This window comes from Neofelis nebulosa, chromosome 1 (assembly GCF_028018385.1).
Source record: "Neofelis nebulosa isolate mNeoNeb1 chromosome 1, mNeoNeb1.pri, whole genome shotgun sequence".
In the NCBI taxonomy this organism is placed as follows: domain Eukaryota; kingdom Metazoa; phylum Chordata; class Mammalia; order Carnivora; family Felidae; genus Neofelis; species Neofelis nebulosa.
In genome coordinates, this window is record NC_080782.1 from 230929326 (window position 1) to 230954451 (window position 25126).

Consider the following 25126-nt stretch of genomic DNA (forward strand, 5'->3'; position numbering starts at 1 on the left):
GTACATTTTTCAACTAGATAAAATCACATTCTTAAATCAGCATATTTCATTATAGGTAAATTATACTATAATTTAAAATATTAAAAAAGATAGCCTGGAATTTATAATATCTATTTAGATTACAAAAAATTGAGACTTAATATGGTTACTTCTGTTATCACTATGCTTCTGGGATTCTCAATAAAAACTGATTAATTGAAATACAAATACAAATACAATCTTTTTAATTGAAGTATAATCAACAGTGTTTTATTAGTTTCACGTGTACAGTATAATGATTCAACAATTCTATTTCTCAGTGCTCATCAAGATAAGTGTAATCTTAATCCCCTTTATTTAGTTCACCCATCCTCCCATCCACCTCCCCTCTGGGGACCACCAGTTTGTTCTCTGAACTTAAGAGCCTGTTTTTCAGGTTTTTTTAAAAAATTTTTTGTTTATTAAATTTTATATATGAGTGAAATCATATGGTATTTGTCATTCTCTGTCTGACTTATTTCACTTAGCATTATACTCTCTGAGTCCATCATGTTGTCGCAAATGGCAAGAGTTTACTTATTTATTTATTTTTTGGTCTGAGTGATATTCCAGTGTGTGTGTGTGTGTGTGTGTGTGTGTGTGTGTACGCGCACGCGCACGTGCACATGTCTGTGTAACATGTCTTTAGTCATTATTCTATTGATGGATACTTGAGTTGCTTCCATATCTTGGCTATTGTAAATAATGCTTCAATAATCATATATCTTTTTGAATTAGTGTTTTCATTTTCTTTGAGTAAATACCTAGTAGTAGAATTACTGGATCATATGGTAATTCTATTTTTAATTTTTTTGAGGATTCTTCATACTGTTTCTACAGTGGCCATACCAGTTTGCATTTCTACCAACAGTGAGCGAGGGGTTCCTTATTCTCCACATCCTTTTCAACACTTGCTCTTTCTTGTTTTTTTTTTTTTTTTTTTTTAGCCATTCTGATAGATGTAAGGTGATATCTTATTGTGGTTTTAATTTGCACTTCCTTGATCATTAGTAATGTTGAGCATCTTTTCATGTGTCAGTTGGCCATTTGTATGTCTTCATTAGAAAAATGTCTATTCAGATCATCTTCCAATTTTTTAATTTAGATTATTTGGGTTTTTTGTTACTGAGTTATATATGTTCTTAATATATTTTGGATATTAGCCCCTTATTGATTTTATGATTTCCAAATATTTTCTCTCATTCAGTAGGTTGATGGTTGTCTTGTTGATGGTTTTTGTCTTGTTGATGGTTTCCTTAGCTGTGCAAAAGGTTTTTCTTTATTTAATGTAAATCCAATAGTTTAATTTTGCTTTTGTTCCTCTTGCCAAAAGGAGACATATCTAGAAAAATGTTTCTATGGCTGATATCAAAGAAATTACTGCCTATGTTTTCTTAAAGGAGTTTTATGGTTTCAGTTCTCACATTTAGGTCTTTAAACCATTTTGAATTTATTTTTTGTATGGCATAAAAAAAATGGTCCAGTTTCATTCTTTTGCACACAGCTGTCCAATTCTCCCAGCACCATTTGTCGAAAAGACTATCTTTTCCCTATTGCATATTTTTGCCTCCTTTTTCATATTAATTGGCCATATAAGCTTGGGTTTATTTCTGGGCTCTCATTGTGTTCTATTGATCTATACGTCTATTTTTGGTGCAAGTTGCATATTGTTTTGATTACTACATCTTTGTAGTATATCTTGAAAGCTGAGATTGTAATACTTCCAGCTTTGTTCTTCTTTCTCATGATTGCTTTGGTTATTCAGGGTTTTTTGTGGTTCCACACAAATTTTAAGATATTTGTTTTAGTTTAGTGAAAAATGTTGTTAGTGTTTTGATGGGGATTGCATTAAATCTGTAGATTGCTTAAGACAGTATGGCATTTTAACAACATTGGTTCTTCCAGACAATGACATGGAATGTCTTTCCATTTGTTGTGTCATCTTTAATTTCTTTCATCAATGTTTTATAGATTTTGGAGTACAGGTCTTTCACCTCCTTGATAAAGTTTATTCCTATGTATGTTATTTTTGGTGCAGTTGTAAATGGGAGTTTTATTAATTTTTCTGCTACTTTATTATTAATGCATAGAAATGCAACAGATTTCTGTATATTAATTTTATATCCTGTGACTTTACTGAATTCATAACCAATTCTAGCAGTGTTTTGGTGGAGTCTTTACAGTTTTCTACATAGTATGTCATCTACAAATAATAAAAGTTTTACTTAGTTACCAATTGAGGTGACTTTTATTTCTTTTTCTTGTCTGATTGCTGTGGCTAGGACGTCTAGTACTATGCTGAATAAAAGTGATGGGAGTGGACATCCTTATCTTATTCCAGACCTTAGGGAAAAAAAGCTGTTTTCCACCATTGAGTATGATGTTAACTGTGCGTTTTTCACATATATATGGTTTCAATTATGTTGAGGTATGTTCCATCTAAACCTACTTCACTGAGAGTTTTTTAATCATGAATGGATGCTGCATTTTGTCAAATGGCTTTTATGCATCTATTAAGATGATCATATGGTTTTTATCCTTTCTCTTATCAATATGATGGATCAGGTTGTTTGATTTGTGACTACTGAACCACCCTTGCATCCCTGGAATAAATCCCACTTGACTGAGGCGAATTATTTTTTTAATATATTGTTGGATTCGGTTTGCTAATATTTTGTTAAGCATTTTTATATCTATGTTCACCAGAGATAGTGGCCTTTAGTTTCCTTTTTTAACAGTGTCTTTGTGCAGTTTTGGTACAAGGGTAATTCTGGCTTCATAGAATGAATTTGGAAGCTTTCTTTCCTCTTCTATTTTTTGGAATAGTTTAAGAGGAATATGTATTAACTCTTTAAATATTGGTAGAATTCACCTGGGCTTTTGTTTGTTGGGATTATTCTTATTAATGATTCAATTTCATTGCTAATAATTGAATCTGTTCAAATTTTCTATTTCTTCCTGATTCCATTTTGGAAAGCTACATGTTTCCAAGAATTTATCCATTTCCTTTAGGTTGTTGAATTTGTTGACATACAATTTTTATAATATTCTCTTATAATCCTTTGTAATCCTCTGGTGTCAGTTGTTATTTGTCTCCCTTCATTTATTTTTTTTTTTCATTTGAGTCCTCTCTCTCTTTCTTTCTTGATGAGTTAGGCTAAAGGTTTATCAATTTTGTTTATCTTTTCAAAGAACCAGTTCCTGTTTCATTAATCTGTTCAATTGTTTCGGGGTGGTTTTGTTTGTTTGTTTTTATTTCATTTATTTCTCCTCCACTCTTTATTATTTCCTTCCTTCTACTGGATTTGGGTTTTGTTTTTTCTTCTTTCTCTATCTTCTTTAGGTGTAAGTTTAGGTTGTTTGAGCTTTTTCTTGTTTCTTTAAGTAGACTTGTATTGCTATAACCTTCCCTGTTAAGACAGCCATTTCTGCATCCCAAAGATTTTGGACCATTGTGCTTTCATTTTCATTTGTCTCCATGTATTTTTTTATTTCCCCTTTGATCTCATGGTTGATTCATTCGTTCTTTAGTAGCTTGATATTTAACCTCCATGTATTTGTGTTTTTCCCAGATTTTTTCTTGTGATGGATTTCTAGTTTCATACTGTTGGGGTTGGAAAAGATGCATGATATTTCAGTCTTTTTGAATTCATTGATATTTGCTTTGTGATATAATATGTGATCCATTCTGGAGAATGTTCCATGTGCACTTGAAAGGTATGTGTATTCTATTGTTTTTGAATGGAATGTTCTGAATATATCTGTTAGGCCCATCAGTCCAATGTATCATCATTCAAAACCACAGTTTCCCTGTTGATTTTCTGTCTGAATGATCTATCCATTGATGTAAGTAGGCTGCTAAAGTCCTCCGCTATTATTGTATTATTGTTCATTTCTTCCTTTAGTCTGTTAATAGTTGCTTTATGTATTTAAGTGCTTTCGTGTTTGATGCATAAATATTTACAATTGTCATATCCTCTTGTTGGATTATTCCTTTTATTATTATTATCTGATGTCCATTTTTGTCTATTATTACAGTCCTTGTTTTAATGTGTTCTGTGTCCAATATAAGTACTGCTACCCCTGCTTTCTTTCCACTTTCATTTGCATATAAATGTTTTTCTAGCCCTTCACTTTCACTCTGCATGTGTCCTTAGATCTAAAACGAGTCCCTATGTAGGCAGCATATAAATGGGTTTTGCTTTTTTATACATTCAGTCACCCTAGGTCTTTTGATTGGAGCATTTAGTCCACTTATATCCAAAGTAATTATTGATACGTATGTATTTATTGCCAGTCTGTTACTTGTTCCACAGTTGTTTTTGTAATTCTCTATTCCTTTCTTCTCTTGCTCTCTTACCTTGTGGTTTTATAGCTTTCTTTTGTGGTATGCTTATATTCCTTTCTCTTTATTTTTTGTGTATCTATTATAAGTTTTTTATTTGTGGTCACCATTAGGTTCATATATAACATCTTATGTATATAGCAGTCTGTGTTAAGTTGATGGTTGCTTAAGTTTGAACTGATTATAAAAGCACTAAATTTTTACTCCTTCCACATTTAATGTACGTAATTATAGACTTTACATCCTTTTGTTTTGTGAGTCCCTTGACTTATTTTTACAGATATAACTGGTTTTACTGCTGTGTGCTTTAACCTCCATACTGGTTTTATAAATAATCAATCCACTACTTTTGTTACATGTTTGCATTTACTTGTGAAATTTTTTACTTTCATAATTTTCTTAGTCCTGATTGTGGCCTTTTTTACCACTTAAAGAATTCCCTTTAACATTTTTTTAAGTTTATTTATTTTGAAAGAGAGAGAGAGGGAGAGAGAACACACTCATATGGGCAAGGTAGGGGCAGAGAGAGAGAGGGAAAGAGAATCCCAAGCAGGCTCCATGTTGTCAGTTAAGAACCCAACGTGGGGCTTGATCTCACTAACTATGAGATCATGACCAGAGCTGAGATCAAGAGTCGATGCCTAACCAAATGACTGAGACACCTAGGTGCCCTTCTTCAAATAAATTTTATGTGTCTTCTCTCTGTCTTCTCCTTCTGGGATCCCTGTAATGTGTGTGCTATTATTCTTGATGTCTTTGAAGTTCCCTTAACCTATTCTCAATTTTTTATTATTCTTTTTTTTTCTTTTTTCTGTTCAGCTTTGTTGCCTCCATTACTCTGCTTTCTAGGTTGCTGATCTTTTCTTCTGCCTCCTCTAGTCTGGTATTGGCTCTCTGTAGTGTATTTTTTAATTTCAGTTATTGAGTTCTTCATCTCTGATTGGTTCTTTTTAAAATTTGCTGTATCTTTGTTGGAGGTCTCACTGAGTTCCTCCACTTTTTTCTCAAGTCCAGTGAGTATTTTTTTGACCATTGCTTTGTATTCTTTAATCAAATATATTGCTTATCTCCATTTCATTTAGCTCTTTTGTTGTGGTTTTGTTCCCTTCTTTCATTTGGGACAAGTTACTCTATCTCCTTATTTTGTCTAACACTCTGCATTTGTTTCCATGTATTAGGAAAGTCACCTATGTTTCTTGATTTTGAAAGTAGTGTCCTTATGAAGAAGAGATCCTGTGGTGCCCTGTTGCGCAATGTCCCCTGTTCACCAGAACCAGGTACTTCAGGGGGTGTCCCCTATGTCAATTACATTCACCCTACTGTTGTGGTTGAGCTGTGTTTGCCTTCACCTCAGTCAGCTGTAATGGCTCACTTTGCCTGTTGTGAGTGCACCAGGCGAGGTTTGGTCCCTGCACTGTTAAGGGGCCAGTCTGGGGCTGTTGTGGCTTTGTAGTTGGGCAGTATCAGCACTCAGCCACCATTCCATCTGTTGGGACTACATTATCACTGATCTGCAGCTTGTTCGCCCTGCCTTGTCCCCTCAGAGGCTTTTGTTGGTGGGTGGGGCCAGCAGTCAGACCAGATGCCTGTCCCCAGTCTGTCTGCTGGGGCTGTAGTCACCCTGAACTGCAGGGCTCTCTGTCCCTGAAAGGCTTTTGTTGAGGGGTAGGGCTGGCAGTCACATCTTATGTCTGTCCCCAGTCCATCTGCCAGGGCTGCAGTTGCACTAATATGTGTGGTATCGTCCCCTCTCTCCTGGGCAGGAGTCACTTTGGAGTGGTGTTGATCCCTGCCAGGGATGTTTTCAGGGTGTGTCAAAATAGGAGTTGCTTTGGCAGTGGATCTGCAGAAGAACGTGGGGGCAGGGAGCCTGGTGTTAGCAAGGTAGGTGGAGAGTTTTCATGCTGGTTCCCACAAGTGTCTGGCTATCTAGGCTGGGGCGGGGTGGGGGGGGGGGTGGGGAGGAGGAGGGAGTAGAGATAAATGGCACTCACTAGCTCTTTTGCTCTTGGAGAAGTCTAAACATCTCTGCCCCTCAGTACACATTTTTAGATTATTAAAAAAACAAAACAAAACAAAACAAAACAAAAAAAACAAAACCTCCTTCACATATAGCCCAAGGCACTTTTCAAACTGCTGCTTCTGTGCTATATCTTAGCTGGTTTATTTGTTTTGCTAGATCTTTTAGGGTGGGGACTAAGTTTCCTATCACCCTAAGCCCACTGATTTTTAAAGTACCTGGAGGTAAGCCCCACAGATTATAACAGCTCCTGAAGTAAAGCCCTACTGGTTTTCAAAGCCAAATGTTATGGAAATTTATCTTCCCCTTGTGGGTCCCCCTTATCTGGGCTGCCTGACATGAGGTCTGATCCTCTTGCTTCTCTGTGCTTGTGGTGTCCCTGTGTCTCTGTGCCTTGGGGTTAGTCTTGCCTGGAGTGTTGTTCCTGACTGTGTCTCTGCCTCTCCTGCCCTTTTCTATGTGGCTTTCTTTCTACAATTAACTGTGGGAAGTCTGTTCTGCCAGTCTTTGGGTCATCTTCTGAGTTAGTTGTACTGATGTGGCTGTTATCTTAGTGTGTCCTTGAGATGAGGTGAGTTTAGGATCCTCCTACTCGGCAACCTTTCCAGAAGTCTACAAATGCTATTCCTTAAAATTTTAAAGATCACATTGTTTTGCTTTACAATTATATGTAAATATAATTTCTGTTCATTGGATAAATTTAAAAACCTAAAACAGCTAATGATGTCACAGTCACAGCCTTTAGGATGAACAAATATCTGTGTTCTATCAACCCAGAAAACTATAGATGTGGATATTAGCAAAGCCATACCACTAACTTCTTGCTTGGGTGGATAGGGGTCCAATGGTGGTGTATATTCAAAGATAAGGATCTCTTTCATACACCGGCACTTCTCAACTGCCCTGTAAATGGTGTCTGTCGGAAACTGAGTTTATTCCATGTCACCGTGAGCTCCTCTTCAAGGACATTGACGAGCATCTTAGCATTTGGAATCTGATCCAATGAGCCTTAGCTGAATTTCATATTTGCTCAACAATTCAGGATTGATGTTTTAGTGTCACCAGTTTCTCTTCCACAGAAGAGAGATAAAAACATTGAGCTATCATTCTAAGTATCTGGGGGATGAGGGTGAGAGTAGGGAATAAACTCATTGTGGGTGGATGACTTCTCACACATTTCCATTGACCTAACACATCAGCTACTCAACTCAATCCTACTCTGCCTTGGTTGAGCTAATATTGCATTAAGTTTGATTCAGATATCCTAATGGTCATTTATGCAGATGATTTGTATGAAAGTGAAAATAATTGGAGAGCCCAGACACAAATATTTGATTTTCTAAGATTTCATAATGTTTACAAAATCTGCCATCCAGTAGCAACACCCTGCTGTAATGCTTGTTGGTTTCTAAATATACACTCTGATATGATAAACACTATGTCTACAGTGTTAATATAAAGTAGGTATAAATGAAAATTATTGCCGCTGCTAGAACACTGATGTTGGAAATAAAAACTGCTAATATAATGTCAGTCATGGTTAAAGGTTAATAAAACAAATCTTTTCATTTAAAATTAACATAACAAAAGAACTTATTTGTATTTATCTTCAGAATACCAACAGAGAGTGGAAAATAGTATACTGGTTTTTAGAACCTTGAAAATAAACAATTTAATTAATTATTCAGTATAATATTTATAGAAAACAAAAAAATTTAGCTATTACTCACTGAAATTCTGTAGTGGAAAGTAGGGTAGAAAAAAATATTCTAGAGAAGATCCAGTATACATTTCCAATGAAATGTGAAAGAAGTTGTGGATGGCCAAGTTGTCCTAGAGTACAGAATAGAGCACTATTTGTTTGATTTATTGTTCTTTTTTTAGTGCAGATCAGCTTCCGCAAAATTCTGAATCCAACCAATGTACTGAATCCAACCAATCCTCCATGTCTTGTGGAAAGGCTAATCATTTAAATACAGATACTTAGATTTCTTATTTGTAAAATGCACTAATAATGTAAAATGTCCCATGGGGTTTTTACTAGAAAATATTAATGAGTATAATTCATTATTAATTCATTCACAAAATCTTTGTTGATGTCCTCTGTGTGCTTAATACTGTTCTCAGTCTGGAATAATGGTGGTGAGCAAGACAGATGAGATGACTTCTCTGTTCTAGAGAGGAGAGATTGGTAAGGAACGTAGTTGTTTGTGTGTAATAAAAACCCTCCTCAGATAGTGTCTGCACAGCAGAGTACCCATAGAGAGACCCATAAAGAGTTGTTGGGGTGGCTTTAGACAGTGGTTAACAACAGTGGAGATAAAAGAGGTCAATATATAGGGGATATATTTTAGATTAAAGTTAATGGACTCACTGATGGATTGTGCGCTGGGGATGAAATATGGAGGGTATTCAAACATGACTTCCAGGTTGTTGACTTGATAATTAATGATATAATAATAACAATAACAATAATAATAATAATTCTTTGTATTTTAACTCAAGGATTTATTTTATTTTATAGTTTTATGGCATTTTATTATTTTTAAAGCATTTTCAATCCTATAACAGCATTCAAAATAATTTTGTAGTTAAACATGACTGTTATCTTACAAAGTCAGATAAATAGCATGTCTCCAATGATAATTTGAAGTAGTTAACTTTGTGCTAAGCCCTAAAACTAGGAAATTTGCAAAATCATTCCATTTGGTTTTTATAACATCCCTATGAAATGCAAATTCATAACTTCATTATGAAGATGAATAAACTGAGGTTCAGATAAGTTAATTCACTTATTCAGACTTACAAAGCCAGTTAGCAATATCAGGATTCTATTCTCTTTAATGTTAGTCCTGGGTCTAGAAACTGTAGAGGCTGCTTTTGGGCAACAGGCTTGAGCAATGGAAACCTGAGTACAGTAAAAAGGCCAACAGTGACCACCAGGCTGAACGCAAACAGGCTCATTAGGTGACCCGCCTCAAAATACGGGCTACTTAACAACCAGGCACAGGTACCCAAAACGTAAACTTCCACATGTTCCCAAACCCCCTCACTTCCTCAGCTTAACTACAGCCCCCTACCTCTGCTTCCTGACAGATAGCCTCTCCTTTGCTGTCCTGCCCACTGCTCCATTGCAGTCTTTTCAATAAACTTCTATCTCCTCTGTTCTGCCTCAGGTGGGTTCTTTCACCACCCGTGACACCAGCCTCCACCTGATTGGGTCATCTAACACTGCATTCTTCCCACAGGCCAACCTATAAATTCTTAAGAGCGTCCTCATAATATAACTTATCCTGAGAGGTTACTGGGGAGTAAGGTTGTTACCTTTGTCTACTTGAAAAGGAGAGGACAAGACCCTGAAAGAATGGGACATCCATCAGAAGGGTCCATCTAGATAGAAGTGGGAAGGGCAGAGGAAAGGTGAGGACGTTTGAGAAAAGTGGGCACAGGACAAGTAGAGGCAGAAAGAGGCAGAGAACCTGGGGAAATTAGAGGGCAAAAGGGTCATGTTGTTCCTATGGGAAACCAGAACAGAGGCAACTGTTGCTTTTGATATGCCAGTGGGCACTGCTTCAGCAAATTCAGTAAACAAAAGCCTTGGAGTCAAACATCTGAAACAGAGATTGTGCAAATATTCCTAATGGGCCCTTTGTTTAGAAACTTTGGTTAAACCTTGCATTTAAGAGAACCTGAGATCTGCTGAGACCTGAGATCCACAGTAGAGAAAGCCCTTTGGTTGGCTTTGCACGGCTTCTGTTGAGCAATGCTGCTTACAGATCTGTTTCTCCTAGGTCATTCACACCCAAATTATGCCTCCTCCCTTGTGGCTCAGGTTAAATTTCCTATTAGTGTAAGAAAAAGCAGAAGTTTGGACACTTTCAACCTATTAGAGACATTAACAAAGAACAGCCTATCTGCTTGTTATTTCTATTAAAAAACAAAACAAAACTGCAGTGTAGACTGCCAGTGTTACCTTGGTGATTTCCTTGCCTCTGTTCTGAGCTGAAATTGTGTAAGGCTACTATGAGTATCTGAGACATGCAAGGAAGGAAACAATTTAGAGAGTGAAGCTATTATGGATCAGGGAAAGGAATGGGTCCTTCTCTAGGCCCGGTGCTAACCAGATTAAAATGTGTGCAAGAAATTATATGTAAGCATTTTAAATCTAAGGCAACTGGGCAGGTGCACATTTTTATACCTAAAGGAGTGGGGGAAATGAGCTCACTGAGGAGGGTGGGGAGGGTGGCTTCACGCTCGCCTTCCCCCTTAGTCCCCTTTACATTCCACAGCACCCTGCAGAGTGATCATTTTTCTCCTCTATGAAAATAATGATTCCTTAAAAGGGCCAGAAGGCACAGCTGATTCCAAGAGAAGCTGACTCACACTGATGGAGGGAAAGGAAAAGTAAATGCAATTTCATTTCAGGTTTCTGAAAGCTATTTACAAATGAGGGCAAAAGACACTGCAGAAATGAGGAACACAGTATGCAATGTCGCCAAATAGGTGGTTAAGATGGAATGAGGTCATTTAGTAATACCGACTGAATATTCCATGACTATCAGGGAGCCAGCCCAGAAAAATTGAGACACTGCCAGAGGTGCCTCATTTCCTCTCCTCTTGATAGGTGAATCTAATCACCATGTCAGGGAGGTATTGCCTGTCTTTAAATGTTGCTAGGTCCGAGCTTTGAAGTTTGCTAATGCAAGTTTGATTTGGAAGCTCTGCACTGGGCCTGGAAAGCATGAGCCTCTGGGTTGCAGAAATCCAGTGTGACCCAAGCACAGCACATACCTAGTACTTTGTTTCTAGCGCCCCTGTGAGCAAACTGCCTGTTACACTTGGGAGGTAGGGGATCTGCTGTGTGCCTGACTTAGCTGTGATTATGTGAGAGCTCTCCGTTCTAAAAGAGTTTATCTACCCAAGTAAGTCCACCAGCCCAATTCCTCGTATTGTTACTTGTTACTATATTTTCTGAACTCTGAGACACAGGCTTTTTTTTCCAGCTTAAAATCTCTGAAATTGACTGAGTGACTATGGTATCATGGCCTATAAAATTGAAACTCTGCCTCCAGCCTATAAGGCTACAGGGACTAAAGGTTGACAGAAACAAGTAGGAAGATGAGTGCCCAGACCTGAGTATCCAAGGCAGGTGGGACCAGGGAGGTGGGGCGTGCAGAGCCATCTGTGACCAGATGGTAATTGTCTTAGAATGAGGTAACCAAGCCCACATTTTTCCCTGTGTTTTTCTTTTTGCTTTGTTTTAGTTTTGTTTTCCCCATCATAGCTGTACTTAGAGGAAAAGCATCTTTGTCTACACAAGAGTGATAATTGGAGCACCTTCCCAGTCACCTTTTCATGTTCTTTTTGAAAATGTGTCCCTTGATGTCTAAAATGCACGTTTTCCCCTAGCTCTTAAGAACACCTGAAGCACTGGGGTTCTGTCATCCCCCCAGACTAGCCCAACATCCACAGGCTGTGGGACCCAAGGAATTTAACAAAAATCCCCTACCCCTGGACAAGCAGAGCAAGACTAACTCCATTTTGTGCTACACCCACCATCTCATGTATAACCCCCACATGACCTACTTATTGCTTAAGACACTCCCCCACCCTAGTCAAGCCGCTGAGCACACCCTTACTGGAAACCAGCTCATATAGGAATGTGGAACCCCTAACTGCCAAAGAATGTAAACCCCGCCTTTTGCCCGCCAAACTTGCGCGCCAATTCTGATCAGAGTGATAGGCTAGTTCAGTTACTATAGGGTAAATTGTAATTCAATTGGCCACCTGCGTGTGGACTGGCATGACTATGCAACTTCTGGCCCCTATAAAACTGCTCCGCCTCTTAACTTAGGGGTCCAAGTCCCTGCTCCGCTGTGTCGGGTATACTTGGGCCCAAGCTTGAGCTTGCAAATAAACCCTCGTGCGTTTGCATCGGTATAGGGTCCTTGGTGGTCTCTCAGATTTGAAATCGAGGGCATTACACAGGCCCTCATCCCCATCTTTCCCAGAACATTCCCTGCCATTCACTCCTTCCCTCAGGGCTCTGATAAGTAACCAAAACTACCTTGGAGAAACAAATTTAGGCAAAGACATTAATGGATAATAACATTTCCCCTTCTTGGGTGTTGCATTGTAAAGAGGTCTGGAGAAAACACAATATCTTAATTCAAAATACTTGACTTTGAATTGATGAATTTTCAAGATACCAGGAAGGGTATATTAGGAAAGAGAGATTTTAAGTATCCATCAAATTCCATTATATACACACCCACATGCTCTTTTTGAGCCCAAAGATTCTAGGCAGCAAGAAATGTCAAATGTAAATGTAAAAATCTACCTCTTTGCCCCTGGTATTTTCATCACAGCTTTGGCGATCCTGATAAGAAAGAGAAAAAAGAAAGAAACCAGTTTTTCATTTGCAAATTGCTTACCAATTAGCTTTTAATGAACACTTTATTCTTTCATGATGGCACAGGCTAAGGGTATTTACTCAATCTAATTTCTCCTCAGCTTAATGGGAGCATTTGACTAGTCCCTGCAACAAATTCATCAAAACAAACATTTATTCTGCTACCATTTGAGAGACACTCTGCCAGCCATTGGGAGAGATTAAAAATATATGAGACATGGTCTCTGTTCTCTAGGCACTTAATATCCAGCTTCAGGGAAAAGTTTATAAGAGCTCAATAACAGATTCAACACAATAATACATGTAATGGCACAAAGCACTAAGAAATGCATTACTAAATTCAGTGTTGGGGTATTTAATTGAGAACCAGTGTGACTAAAATGTCCATCTTGGTGCAGCTAAATCTAACAGGTAATGTTACGAACATCTGTTATTTCTATTCACCTAGCAGCCTTATAACCTTTGGAGAGATTTCCTGGCCCCATTCCCCATGGTGCTGCAGGCTATCAAATATGAGTCTGCATAGCGCGGTACCTAATCCAAGTTGCACCAGCTACGATTCTTCACTCTTCTGGCAACAAGAATTATTTGTTGGTGAGTACTTGATTCACCTTGGGCCAATCAGAGTCCTTCTCTGGATTTCTGATTCATACACACTGGGAAGGAGCAGTCCTCTACTGGTATGGATAAATAAAAAGGAATAAATACAAGAATATTAAAGGCCATGTTTTGTCTCATGGAGACAGCCTTCTTAGAGAATGAAGCCAAAAATCAGGAGAAAGCCAAAATGAAAGAAGAAACAGGCATATTCCTGACATCTTTTGAGCACTTAAATGTAGAGGGCCTAATGGTCCACCGCTTAGTTTTACCGGCCAACAAATTCCCTTTGTATCTTATTAATCAAATACACTCTCTACTCTTCCTGGAGATCAAGTTTCACATGTTAGTCTTCTTAATATTGTCCCAGAGAGTCACTGATGCTGTTTTCATTTTTTCCCTATATTTTTATGTTAGCGTGCTTAATTTTGGATAGTTTTATTGCTCTGTATTCAAATTCATTAATCTCTTCTTTTGCAGTGTCTAATATGCTCTTAATCTCATTTTGTGATTTTTCTCATTTTAGATTTTTTTTCATATCTGAAAGTTTTATTTGGTTCTTTTTTTATATCTATCTTCTTTCCTCATCTCAACATGTTCATTTTTTTTCCTACACCTTGAGCATATAGAACATATTGTAAGAGATATTTTAAGACCCTTGTCTGCTAATAACATTGTCTCTGCCATTTCTGGGTCTGTTGAATTTTCTTGTATGGTTATGAGTCATATTTTCCTGCTTCTTTGCTTTTCCTGGTAATTTTTTATTGAATGCTGGATATTGCAACTTTTATATTGTTGGATTTTGTCTGACATGCAGTTAATTTACCTGAGATCACTTTGTTCTTTAAACACTTGCTTTTAAGCTTGGTTAGGAAAGGTCTAGAACAACCTTTAGTCTAGGGTGGGTTTAGCTCAATTAGTGAGGCAACATCTTCTTAAACACTCTATCTGACGCATGGATCCTACATGAGTTCTGGAAGTTATGTTCTCTCCTACTTTCTCTCCTGGCCTCACAGAGCTTCAACCACCAAATGCATAGGATGATATTCAACAAAAGACTCCAGAGGATCTGCTGAAGATTTCTGGAGCTCTCTCTCTTTCCCATTTTGTCTTTCTCTATCTGTCTCTGCCTCTGCACCTCTCTCCTCTCTGATACTCTCCAATTTTAGCTGTCTGAATACTGATGTCTGTCTCCTGAACTCACTAAGAACTTTGAGTTTTCTTTGTATCTCCCTCCCTGCACTATACCTCAAAACTTCCTCCTAAATGGAGTAATTATAGGGCTCATCTCATTTACTTCCTTTCTGTCAGGATGACATTGCCTGTTGTTCAATATCTGAAAGTAGTTATTTTCTATATTTTGTTTGGTTGTCTAGTTCTTATGGGGGAAGGACAAACCCTACCATATCAGTTAATCCTTCATGGATGGAAGGAGACCCAAACTTTATTTTTAAAATCTACTCCTTATAAAAAAATAAGACAGTGTCTAATATTAACAAATTTATATTCCTCTTGCCCAATTCCTAATTACTATACTATGTCTCTACCTTTCTACTTGAACTTATCCCAGGAGCCACAAGGTATGAGACATGATTTCATCTGTCAAATGGAAATAATAAAAAGTACTCCTAAGTTTATGATGAGGATCAAATGAGATAAATTACATAAAGTCTGGCATACGGTGTTTGTTCTACAAATGGCAACTCTTAGTAGCGCTGAATGAATCATAGGAAATGGAAACAATGATTTTGTTAAGCAGGAGTCAACATTAGTGGCTCCATTTTTCTAAAAGTAAACACAAAACACACACACAAAAATTCAGTTATGAATACATCTGATGTCTCCAAATGTATTCTCCAAATATGCCCTGTTAATTTTGTTATAAAAGTTTCTCGAGTTCAAAATTTCACTGAAAATGCATTTCACTCAATATTTCTATGTTCTGTAAGTCAAATTTTAAAATAATGATGAAAACTATGAACTGCAAAACTCTCATTGAAAAGTGATGCTAAAAAAGCAACAAGCCCTGGTTTTCTGAATCCTTCTAGAACTTTAGTATCCCAGAAGTGAAAGCATGGGAGGAAGGAATGGCTAGACTGGCCTTGAACTTGAAAGATAAATTACATAATTGGCATTTATACTAAATCCTGGAAACAGAAGTAGCAAAACTTAGTGTCTGCTTTGTCATAAAAATTAAAATGCATTATTTATATACGGAGGCATTTATTCTGGAGTTTGTTTTCAAGATATCATTGATCTCATTTTAAAATAGCACTCCCATCAGCTATTTGTATTGGTAGATCACAATTATTCCTCCCTTGGAAAATGAAGGGTCCCCTTTAAATATTTAGGCTTTCTATTAGGTATTCTACTAGGTTCTGTCACATGCTAGATTGCATTTTATCTCTCACAATATATATAATTACCATCATTTTATAGGTGAGGAAACTGGAGCCAAGAGTGATATTATGACTTGTGTTAAATCACACAGCTATTTAGTGGCACTTCTAGAAAACAAATAGCACTGAGCTATTATCGTCAAGGAACACTCTACCTGTAGTTTTAAAAATATCTCTTAAAGAGTGAGGAAAGGTCTGGAAAACAATATGGAGTTTCCTCACAAAGCTAAAAATAGAACTGTCCTACAACCCAGCAATTGCACTACTAGGTATTTACCCAAAGGATACAGGAGTGCTGATTCAAAGGGGCACATGAACCCCAATGTTTATGGCAGCACTGTCAACAATAGCTAAATTATGGAAAGAACCCAAATATCCATCGACTGCACACACAGTGGAATATTGGAATGTTTCTCAGCAATCAAAAAGAAATGAAATCTTGCCATTTGCAACAACGTGGATGGAACTAGAATGTCTTATGCTAAGTGAAATAAGTCAGTCAGAGAAGGACAAATATCATATTATTTCACTCATATGTGGAATATAAGAAGCAAAACAGATGAACATAGGGAAAAGGAAGGAAACATAAAATAAGATAAAAGCAGACAGGGAGGAGAACCGTAAGAGACTCTTAAATACAGAGAACAAGCTGAGGGGTTGCTGGAGGGGAAGGGCGTGGAGGGATGGGCTAAATGGGGGATGGGCATTAAGGAGGGCACTTGTTGGGAGGAGCACTTGGTGGTATATGGAAGTGATAAATCACTGGGTTCTACTCCCGAAACCAATATTACACTATATATTAACTAACTTGATTTTAAATTAAAAAAAAAAAAAAAAGAAGTGAGGAATGGCTGAGTCTCAAAGAGACCATAAAAACTATAGTTAGAGTAGGTGGATAGACGCCTCCCCCAACTGTGAGAGGCCATGTGCCTGCATGGACAACACAGCCAACTCCTGGTGGACCAATTTCAGTGACTTCATTCGGCTCCCCATCCCCAAAAGGCAACCTCCAAGGGCTACTATATTATTTCTTTCAGAAGCCTTCTGAAATTTTGCCCAATATCTAAGGAATTAAGACATTCTTTAAAGAAAGCCTGCAATTGAGGCATTTCATTTCCTATTTTGCTTCTTTCTATTTGCTCTGTAGTTCTCCATAGAGATTTGAACAAAGAATTTACTACAGGGTTTGTATATTCATGCAAATAACACATTTTCCTACAAGACTACACCCTTTGTTCTTCCAGATGCTGAAACATTTCTGTTTGCTTTTCTAGTTGATTTTGAAGAATTATGATGCAAATGTGTAGTTGGCAGATATTTTGTATTCTTCTCAAGCTCTTCCTTATGCTCTGAATGAGAGAGAGCTGTGCTCCTGAACTTGGGTTCCCTGCTGCTTCCAGCAGGTGTGGATTTGCCAGAGACCAAGCTGGTGTGCAGCGTGAGTTCCTCCTGAAAACATGTAGTATGTTCTGCCTTCAGCTGGGGTGCTTTGAAGTCACTGTGTGCTTTATGGCCAGCTTTTCTAATTCTGCAGATTTAACTTTTATTTTATTAGGGTTTTGTGTGTGTGTGTGTGTGTGTGTGTGTGTGTGTGTGTGTCTGTCCCTGTCTCAATTTAGTAAAGGAATAAATGTTTTTCCCCTTTGGTATAATTTGACCTCTTGGTCTCTGGAACATCCAGAGAGATTAAAGTAATAGGTGAAACGCAGTCAGGTGCTGTGCCAACAGAGCCTCCAGAGAAGAGCTAGCAGGGGAGCAGGGAACCCAGAAGCAGCCCTAACCTGGAATCATCCTCTAGAACCACGCTTGGATCATCTGAGGCGCACGGGAGCAAGAAGACACAATTATGCAGTTCCAGTCTACATAGACCATTAGTAGTAAGAACATCGCTAGGGACAAATCTGTGGCCCAAACCACTCAAGGTAGAAACACACAACTGTTTTGTCTCCCTCCTTTACTGTAGAAGGTTAAAAGACACACTTTTACAAAATAAGCACCCTTTGTTCCTTATTTTTTTATGAATCATAATTCTGCTTGTGCCATGAGAAATGATGTCACTGATACCCTCACTGACACCCTGGACTAACTTATCCCACAGACAGGCATTATTCCTGTTTTATGTGAAGGAATGAAGACTGTGCTACATGAAGGAAATAGCTGACTATTTTTTCCATAAGTAGATGTGAAATAACAGAAAATGCATGTATTGATCTGTGCCCCATGTTCCTGACACAGAGCTCCTAAAACCTTTGTCATTTCCTGAGTAACAGCAACATCTGATACAGAACTCAACTCCTTTGGAATTTCCTGGGTAATACGAACATCTTTTGTTCTGGTGAGATGACTCTTTGTGAGCTCCTTGATGGGGACTGGTCACCAGAAAAACCAGAAATTAGAAACTTTTAGCACCACCTTCCATTCTCCAGGGAGGGGAGAAGGGCTAGAAATGGAACCAATAATCAACCACGCCCACATAATGAAGCCTCCGTAAAAGTCCCCAAAATACGGTGTGCAGAGATATTTTCCAGGTAGGTGCACAGCTATATGCCCGGAGGGTGGTACACACCAACTCCAGGGGGACAGAAGTTCGTGCCCTTGGGACCCTTCCAGCCCTTACCCTATGTATCTCTTCATCTGAGTATTCATCTGTATATTTCGTCATGTCCTTTACTATAAAATAAACTGATAACACAAGTGTTTCTCTAAGTTCTGTAAACTGTTAAAACCAATGATAGATTCCAAGGAGGAGGTCATGAAAACCTCTGATCTGTAACCAAATTTGACAGAAGTTGTGGGTAACCTGGAGACATACTACTTGCAGTTGGTATCTGAGGCAGGGGTAGTCTCGCGGGACTGAGTCCTTAACTGACGGGGTCTGCACTAACTCCAGGCAGCCAGTGTCAGAACTGCTTGAGGTGAAAACCCCACACATCTAGTGTCAGCAGTGTTGGAGAAGTATAGTACTGTAGTTGTAGAGAGTGAAGGAGAAGTAAAAACAGAGAGCTTTTTTCTAGACAATGGAAAACAAGTGCCTTCCCTAAACACTGCTGAAAAAACAAATTCCTCATACCTCTTTGGCTGCTCTTTTTAGTTTCCTTTGCTGGCTCCCACTATCTCCCCGGCCTCTGAAACCTGGAGCACTCCAAGGCTTTGTCCTTGGCCTCATTTTCTGCTCCTTCTCTGCTCACTGCATTGTTGCCCTGACCCATCCTCAGGGCTCTCAAGTTTGCTTAAGCAATGATGCCTCACAGATTTATATCTTTAATACCAACCTTTTCTTGAACTGAAGACTCAAATGTCCAATTTCTAACTTTACATCTCTACCTGGATGTCTAATTAACACCCAAATCCTAACATGGACAAAGCTGAGCTCCTGACATTTCCACCAGATCTTGCCCCTCCCATGGTCTTGCTCATCAAAGGACAGGCCATATGTGTACTTCTAGTTCCTCACGTCAAAAGCCTTGGTGTAAGTCTTGATCATCATCTTTCTCTCACATCACACGTGGTATAAGCTTTCAGCAAATCCTAACAACTCTATCTTTATCCAGAACCTGAGCATTTCTCGCCAGCTCCAATATCACCATCCTGGTCAATTCATCCTGGTCAAACCATCATCTCTTACCTGGATGACCACACAGCCTTGTAGTTGATCTCTTTCCATCCTTGTATAGGTTTAGTTTGTCCAAAACACAGCACTGAGAACAATCTTATTAAAATCTCAGTTAAGGGGCGCCTGGGTGGCTCAGTCAGTGAAGCGGCTGACTTCGGCTCAGGTCATGATCTCGCGGTCCGTGAGCTCAAGCCCCGCGTCGGGCTCTGTGCTGTCTGCTCAGAGCCTGGAGCCTGTTTCAGATTCTGTGTCTCCCTCTCTCTGACCCTCCCCTGTTCATGCTCTATCTCTCCTTGTCTCAAAAATAAATAAAACGTTAAAAAAAATTTTTTTTAATAAAATCTCAGTTAAATCAATTCACTCCTATGTTGAAAATCCTCCAATGGCTTCCTATCTCACGAAGAATAAAATCCAAAGCCCTTTCCCTGAGTTACAATGTCCTACCCCATCTGCCCCTGCTTGAGCCCCATTGTGTTTCTGACCTAGTATGCTGCCATCTCCCTCTCTATCCCAGCCTACTGGCCTGGCCTCCTCATGATTCTCACCTCAGGGCCTCTGTGCTTCTTCTCTCTGCCTGCAGTGCTCTTCCCCCATCATGGCTCTGTCTCTTCCTTGTTCCAAGTCTTTACTCTGTGGAAATAAACAGAGACCAACCAAGTGACAAAAAAGGCTGCCCGTTCAGCATTCACTACAGCAAAGGAGTCAGCACCATCACTTTTTCCAGAGTTTCAGCAGAGACTCACAGACAGGAATAGGAATGGGAAAACTTTATGGTGGGAAAGGAGGTTTCAGGTATGCCCAGATTGGAGGTTGTTGGCATAGGAAAGGTGTAAGTGGGCTACATATGTGATTTATTAGGAGTGCTTTCTCTAGTTGGTCTTAAATTTGGAAAGCTGTCAGTTATTAAGTGTTGGACATTTGGAGCCACTTCTTAAAGGGATTATTGTTTTGGCTTCTTGGAGTGTTTACTAAAGATAGTGGTCTGACTTCCTGCAAGTCTGATTTAGAAAGAGCAGACTGGCTTCCTGGGCTGGTTACTGTAGATCAGGTATTGATTTCCTGAGCTGGATGCCATAGGTTGTAGATCAGTGTTCTATTCTTTTATATGGTGTGGACATTGCCTGCTTGCATATTCAGTCTCTCACTTCTCAGGGAGACTTTCTCTAACAATCTCTTCTAAAATGTCAACTCTTCCCATACATTTCCTTTTTAATTTTTCTCTTTAAACATGTATCTTTTGATTATTTATCTTATTTACTATGTGCCTCTCCCACTAGTATGTAAACTCCTTGATAAAAGGACTTCTGGCTATCTTTTTTCATTGTTATATCCCAGTACCTGGATGACCATCAGTTTGGCCCATAGTACAAGTTAGTGACTATTGTTGAATAAAGCAATGAAATATTTATTTAATACCTATTACTAAAGAAGAATTCTATTAGTTATTAACTTTACTTTGGAGACACCTGGCAGTCACTACCTTAACAAAGTGATCATGAATAACATCACCAGTAATAAGTCATGTTGATGTCAAGCATTCTGATATATGAGGTTGAGATGGTTATATCACTTCTGTGGTTTTCTCCTCCAAAACCCATAACCGCAATCTAATTATAAGAAAAACACCAAAGGGGCGCCTGGGTGGCTCAGTCGGTTGGGCATCTGACTTTGGCTCAGGTCAGATCTCACAGTTGGTGAGTACGAGCCCCGCATCGGGCTCTGTGCTGACAGCTAGGAGCCTGGAGCCTGCTTCAGATTCTGTGCCTCCTTCTCTCTCTGCCCCTCTCCCACTTGTGCTCTGTCTCTGTCTCTCAAAAATAAATAAATGTAAGAAAAAAATTTTTTTAAAAGAAAAACAATTGAGAGTCCCATATCATGGGACATTCTGCAAAATACCTGGCCAACACTCTTCAAGTGTCATGAAAGACAAGGAAAGACAGATTAATTATCACAGTTTGGAGAAGACAACTAACATGTAATGTGGCATCCTGAATTAGAAGCTGGAAAGAAAAATGACGAAGTTTTCAATGGAAAAACTTATGAAATCCAAACAAAATCTATATTTTAGTTAATAGTATTAAGCCAATGTTAATTTCTTAATGTTATTAACTGTATCATGCTATAGAAGATGTGCACATCAGGAAAAGCTAGATGAATGGTATACGAAACTATCTGTACTAGTTTAGTAACTTTCTTTAAACCTAAAATATTTAAAATTCAAATATTTAAAAAAGAAAAAATGAGTGCATTGGGAAGTGGCAGGAGGGGAGGACTATATAGAATCATTCCAAATGCACTTATGAAGTACCCACAATGTGGTGAGTGTTGTTGAAAATTCTGGTGACACAATATCAAATAAAATTGTATCTCTACACCTAAGGGCCTGGCATATATGGTCCAGCAGAGAGATGCATACTATACGTTACAGCTACTCTGATTGGCATCCAAATAAGAAAAAGCAGAAGAACAAAGAAGAGAGTTTAATTGTAAGGACATGTTGAATAAAAGGAGAGCGAGTGTGAAAAAAGGCTTGTTAGAGAAGGTGATTGTTGAGCCGAATTACAAGAAAAGAGTGTTTATTCCCTGGAAAGGAACGCTGTTGGGGAAAAGGGTTTGGAAGGGCCTGGAGGATGGTCCTGAAGCCCTGAGTTAGGCAAGATGACTTCACCCTAGGGTTTATAAAAGTGGGTGCAAAATATCTCCAACATAGCGATGTCCTCACAGAGCTCTACTGCTTTTCCAAAATATAATTTGTCTATTATTTGCTGCATAACTTTTAAGTTGATTCTTTACTCTGTATTAGTTTTGGGAAATAAACCAATAAACTTGGATCTCATCTTTAAAATTTTTTTTTTTTTTGCAACGTTTTTTATTTATTTTTGGGACAGAGAGAGACAGAGCATGAACGGGGGAGGGGCAGAGAGAGAGGGAGACACAGAATCGGAAACAGGCTCCAGGCTCCGAGCCATCAGCCCAGAGCCTGACGCGGGGCTCGAACTCACGGACCGTGAGATCGTGACCTGGCTGAAGTCGGACGCTTAACCGACTGCGCCACCCAGGCGCCCCAGGATCTCATCTTTAAAGAGAGACATGCCTCTGAAAGAATTCCAGTTAACCTTAAACTGTAAAGTATTTCATTCACACTTTAAAACAAGCTCATAATTTAAAGACTTGTGTTTAGATGAGATTGAATTTTATTAAATAAAACTACTAGAGGCAATTTAGGAATATTTACAATGTTAAGGAAAGAAGTGGTATATCCTGTTGAGTGACATTTTTGAATGTGTGGGGTTGGAGTCCTTATAGCTTGCTGAGGTCTGGTCTGGAGATAAATCTCAATTTTTACCAATTGAATTGCTTAGTTCCATTCAGTGGTTTTGGTTGTTATGGAATGCCAACTATAACATTGATAAAATATCAAGAAGTCAGTCCACATGTTTGGAAGTACAGCATAGGATATATGAGAAAGATGTCATCTATCCATTCATCTATCTATCCATCCACTAGCAACAGACACAACAGTATACAAAGTAGACTTGATCTTTCCCCTCAAAAAAGTATGTACCTCAAGAGAATAGGCAATTATATCCAGAATGATAAGAACTCTAAGAGGGGTAAGCAGGGGCGGGGGTGAAGTGACCCCAACCTGGTATGAGGCAGGTCAGGCAAGCTATAGCCTCTAAAGAAGTGGAATTCTGGCCACAAGGTGTGTAGGTACTTTTTGTACCTGGGTACAAACAGTGGAAGGAAGGGGAAACATTTATACCAAGTAACAGCAAAGCCCTTCCTCCCCTACTGCCTCATAGATATGAAGTACCCTGTCAATGTGTGCACAAAAGTCCCTTAATGGCACGGAAACTTCCTGCTTTTAGACTGGAGCCAGTGGGGCACTAAAGAGCAATTCTGGTGACAAGTATGAAAGGTTCCAGGAAATTCTATTTCTATTGCTTGGTGACTTATTTGCTTTCTTTTTTCCCCCAATCTTTGAGTCATCTGTTCTCTGAGCATTGCCAAGGACATGGGAAGGTTGAAGGTCTTAACCTGTCCCTGTGTGTATCCCTTCACTCTACATCATTTTATTTCTTTAGTCTGTATCTTAAGTGATGCAATGATGTCCATAAATGATCAAGAAAAAAACTAGCTCCTGTTGAACTAGCACATTCCTGCAGTATTCAGCAGGACTATCCCAAATTACTCATCTTTCCATCCCTGGAATTTCTCCCTGATATTTTACTGCAAACTGACCCCAGCTGGAAATGGGCTTCAAATCATTTTTGCTATTGGCCTCCCAGTTCTACAAGTCTTCTAAGGAATTAGTTGCAGTTCACTATCTATCAACTACCACCCCCACCAAAAATAATTTCTCCTTTCCCATAGGAGCTCCAGTGAAGAATGTCTTTCTCTTTGACAAGATGATTTCTGAAACTCAGTCTAATGCAGCCCTTGATGCATTTGGAATAGAAGGCAGAATTAGAGACACCCGGTGAGTTTAAGTCCCTGATTAGTGGAAATTGCTTAAAACTACATCCAGTAAGTTAGTATATTTGTTTAGCAGTGGCATACCTAGCATATTATTTTTTTTATTTTTAGGTATAATCAACATATAATAAATTGCACATGTTTAAAGTGCACAGTTGATACATTTGCATATATATATATATATATATATATATATATGCACACACACCTGTGAAACCATCACATAGTCAAGATAATGAACATATCCATCAGCCCAAGTTCCATTATTTCCCTTTGTTTCTCATAAAAGGTGCTAAATATAGATGCCTGTGGACAAGAAAGAAGAAAAACTTTCTAGTTTTATTAATAGATGCAATTTTAGGGGCGCCTGGGTGGCTCGGTTGAGTGTCCGACTTCAGCTCAGGTCATGATGTCGTGGTTTGTGGGTTCAAGCCTCGTGTTGGGCCCTGTGCTGACAGCTCAGAGCCTGGAGCCTGCTTCAAATCCTGTGTCTCCCTTGCTTTCTTCCCCTCCTCCACTTATGCTCTCTTTCTCTTTCTCTCCAAAATGAATAAACATTAAAATAATTTGTAAAAAATTGATGCAATTTTAACTGTACATTACCATTGGAGTAAGAAGCAACATCCCACAATAGAGTCAGCCTAACATCATTCTAAGATCAAGGAGCTAAACAGGTTCATAGGGTGACTATGTGACATGTGACATCTAACTTAGGTAGTCTGAGAGCTCTTCTGATGCGTGTTGCCTTGATGAATGTTCCCTGTTCTAGTGCTTCCCAAGACTGCATTAGGTATTAACTGTGTAGTCCCATAGCATTTTCTCTTCACTCCTAGAATAAAATCATACCATTGCATTGCAAAAGCTTATTTACTTGTTTTCCTTTCCCACTGTGATATCAAGAAGGATCTTCATTCTTCACTATCCCTGATGGAATGCCTACCACATAGCAGAGCTCAATGCATTCTTATTGAAGGGAAAAATTAATGAATGAGTCTTGTTTTTCCTGAAAGCAACTGAGCAGATGGCTTGGTCTAGCCCTTTTCCATGCAGGAAGGGACTCAAAGTACACAACTGACCAGTGACATGATACAGTAGCATTATCTATGAGTCTGGAAGCAGCATATTTCACCAATCAGTAGAGCTTGGGTCATATCCTACCTAACATTGTCATTACTGAGAAATGTTCCTTTAAGGTGATATTCTTATTGAAGCATGTCCAGTTTGCTAAAGAAAAAAAAAAAAA

General features: G+C 38.6%; 1 long non-coding RNA gene across 1 annotated transcript in view; it reads right to left on the minus strand.

Annotated features, from left to right (window-relative positions):
• LOC131487238 (uncharacterized) overlaps positions 1 to 25126 on the minus strand; it is a 194444-nt gene that overhangs the window by 22948 nt on the left and 146370 nt on the right. The window contains exons 2-3 of the long non-coding RNA XR_009249675.1: positions 19950 to 20034; positions 12724 to 12762 (exon numbers count right to left, since the gene is read on the minus strand). This is a non-coding gene — a long non-coding RNA (uncharacterized LOC131487238). The remainder of the gene's footprint in view (positions 1 to 12723; positions 12763 to 19949; positions 20035 to 25126) is intronic.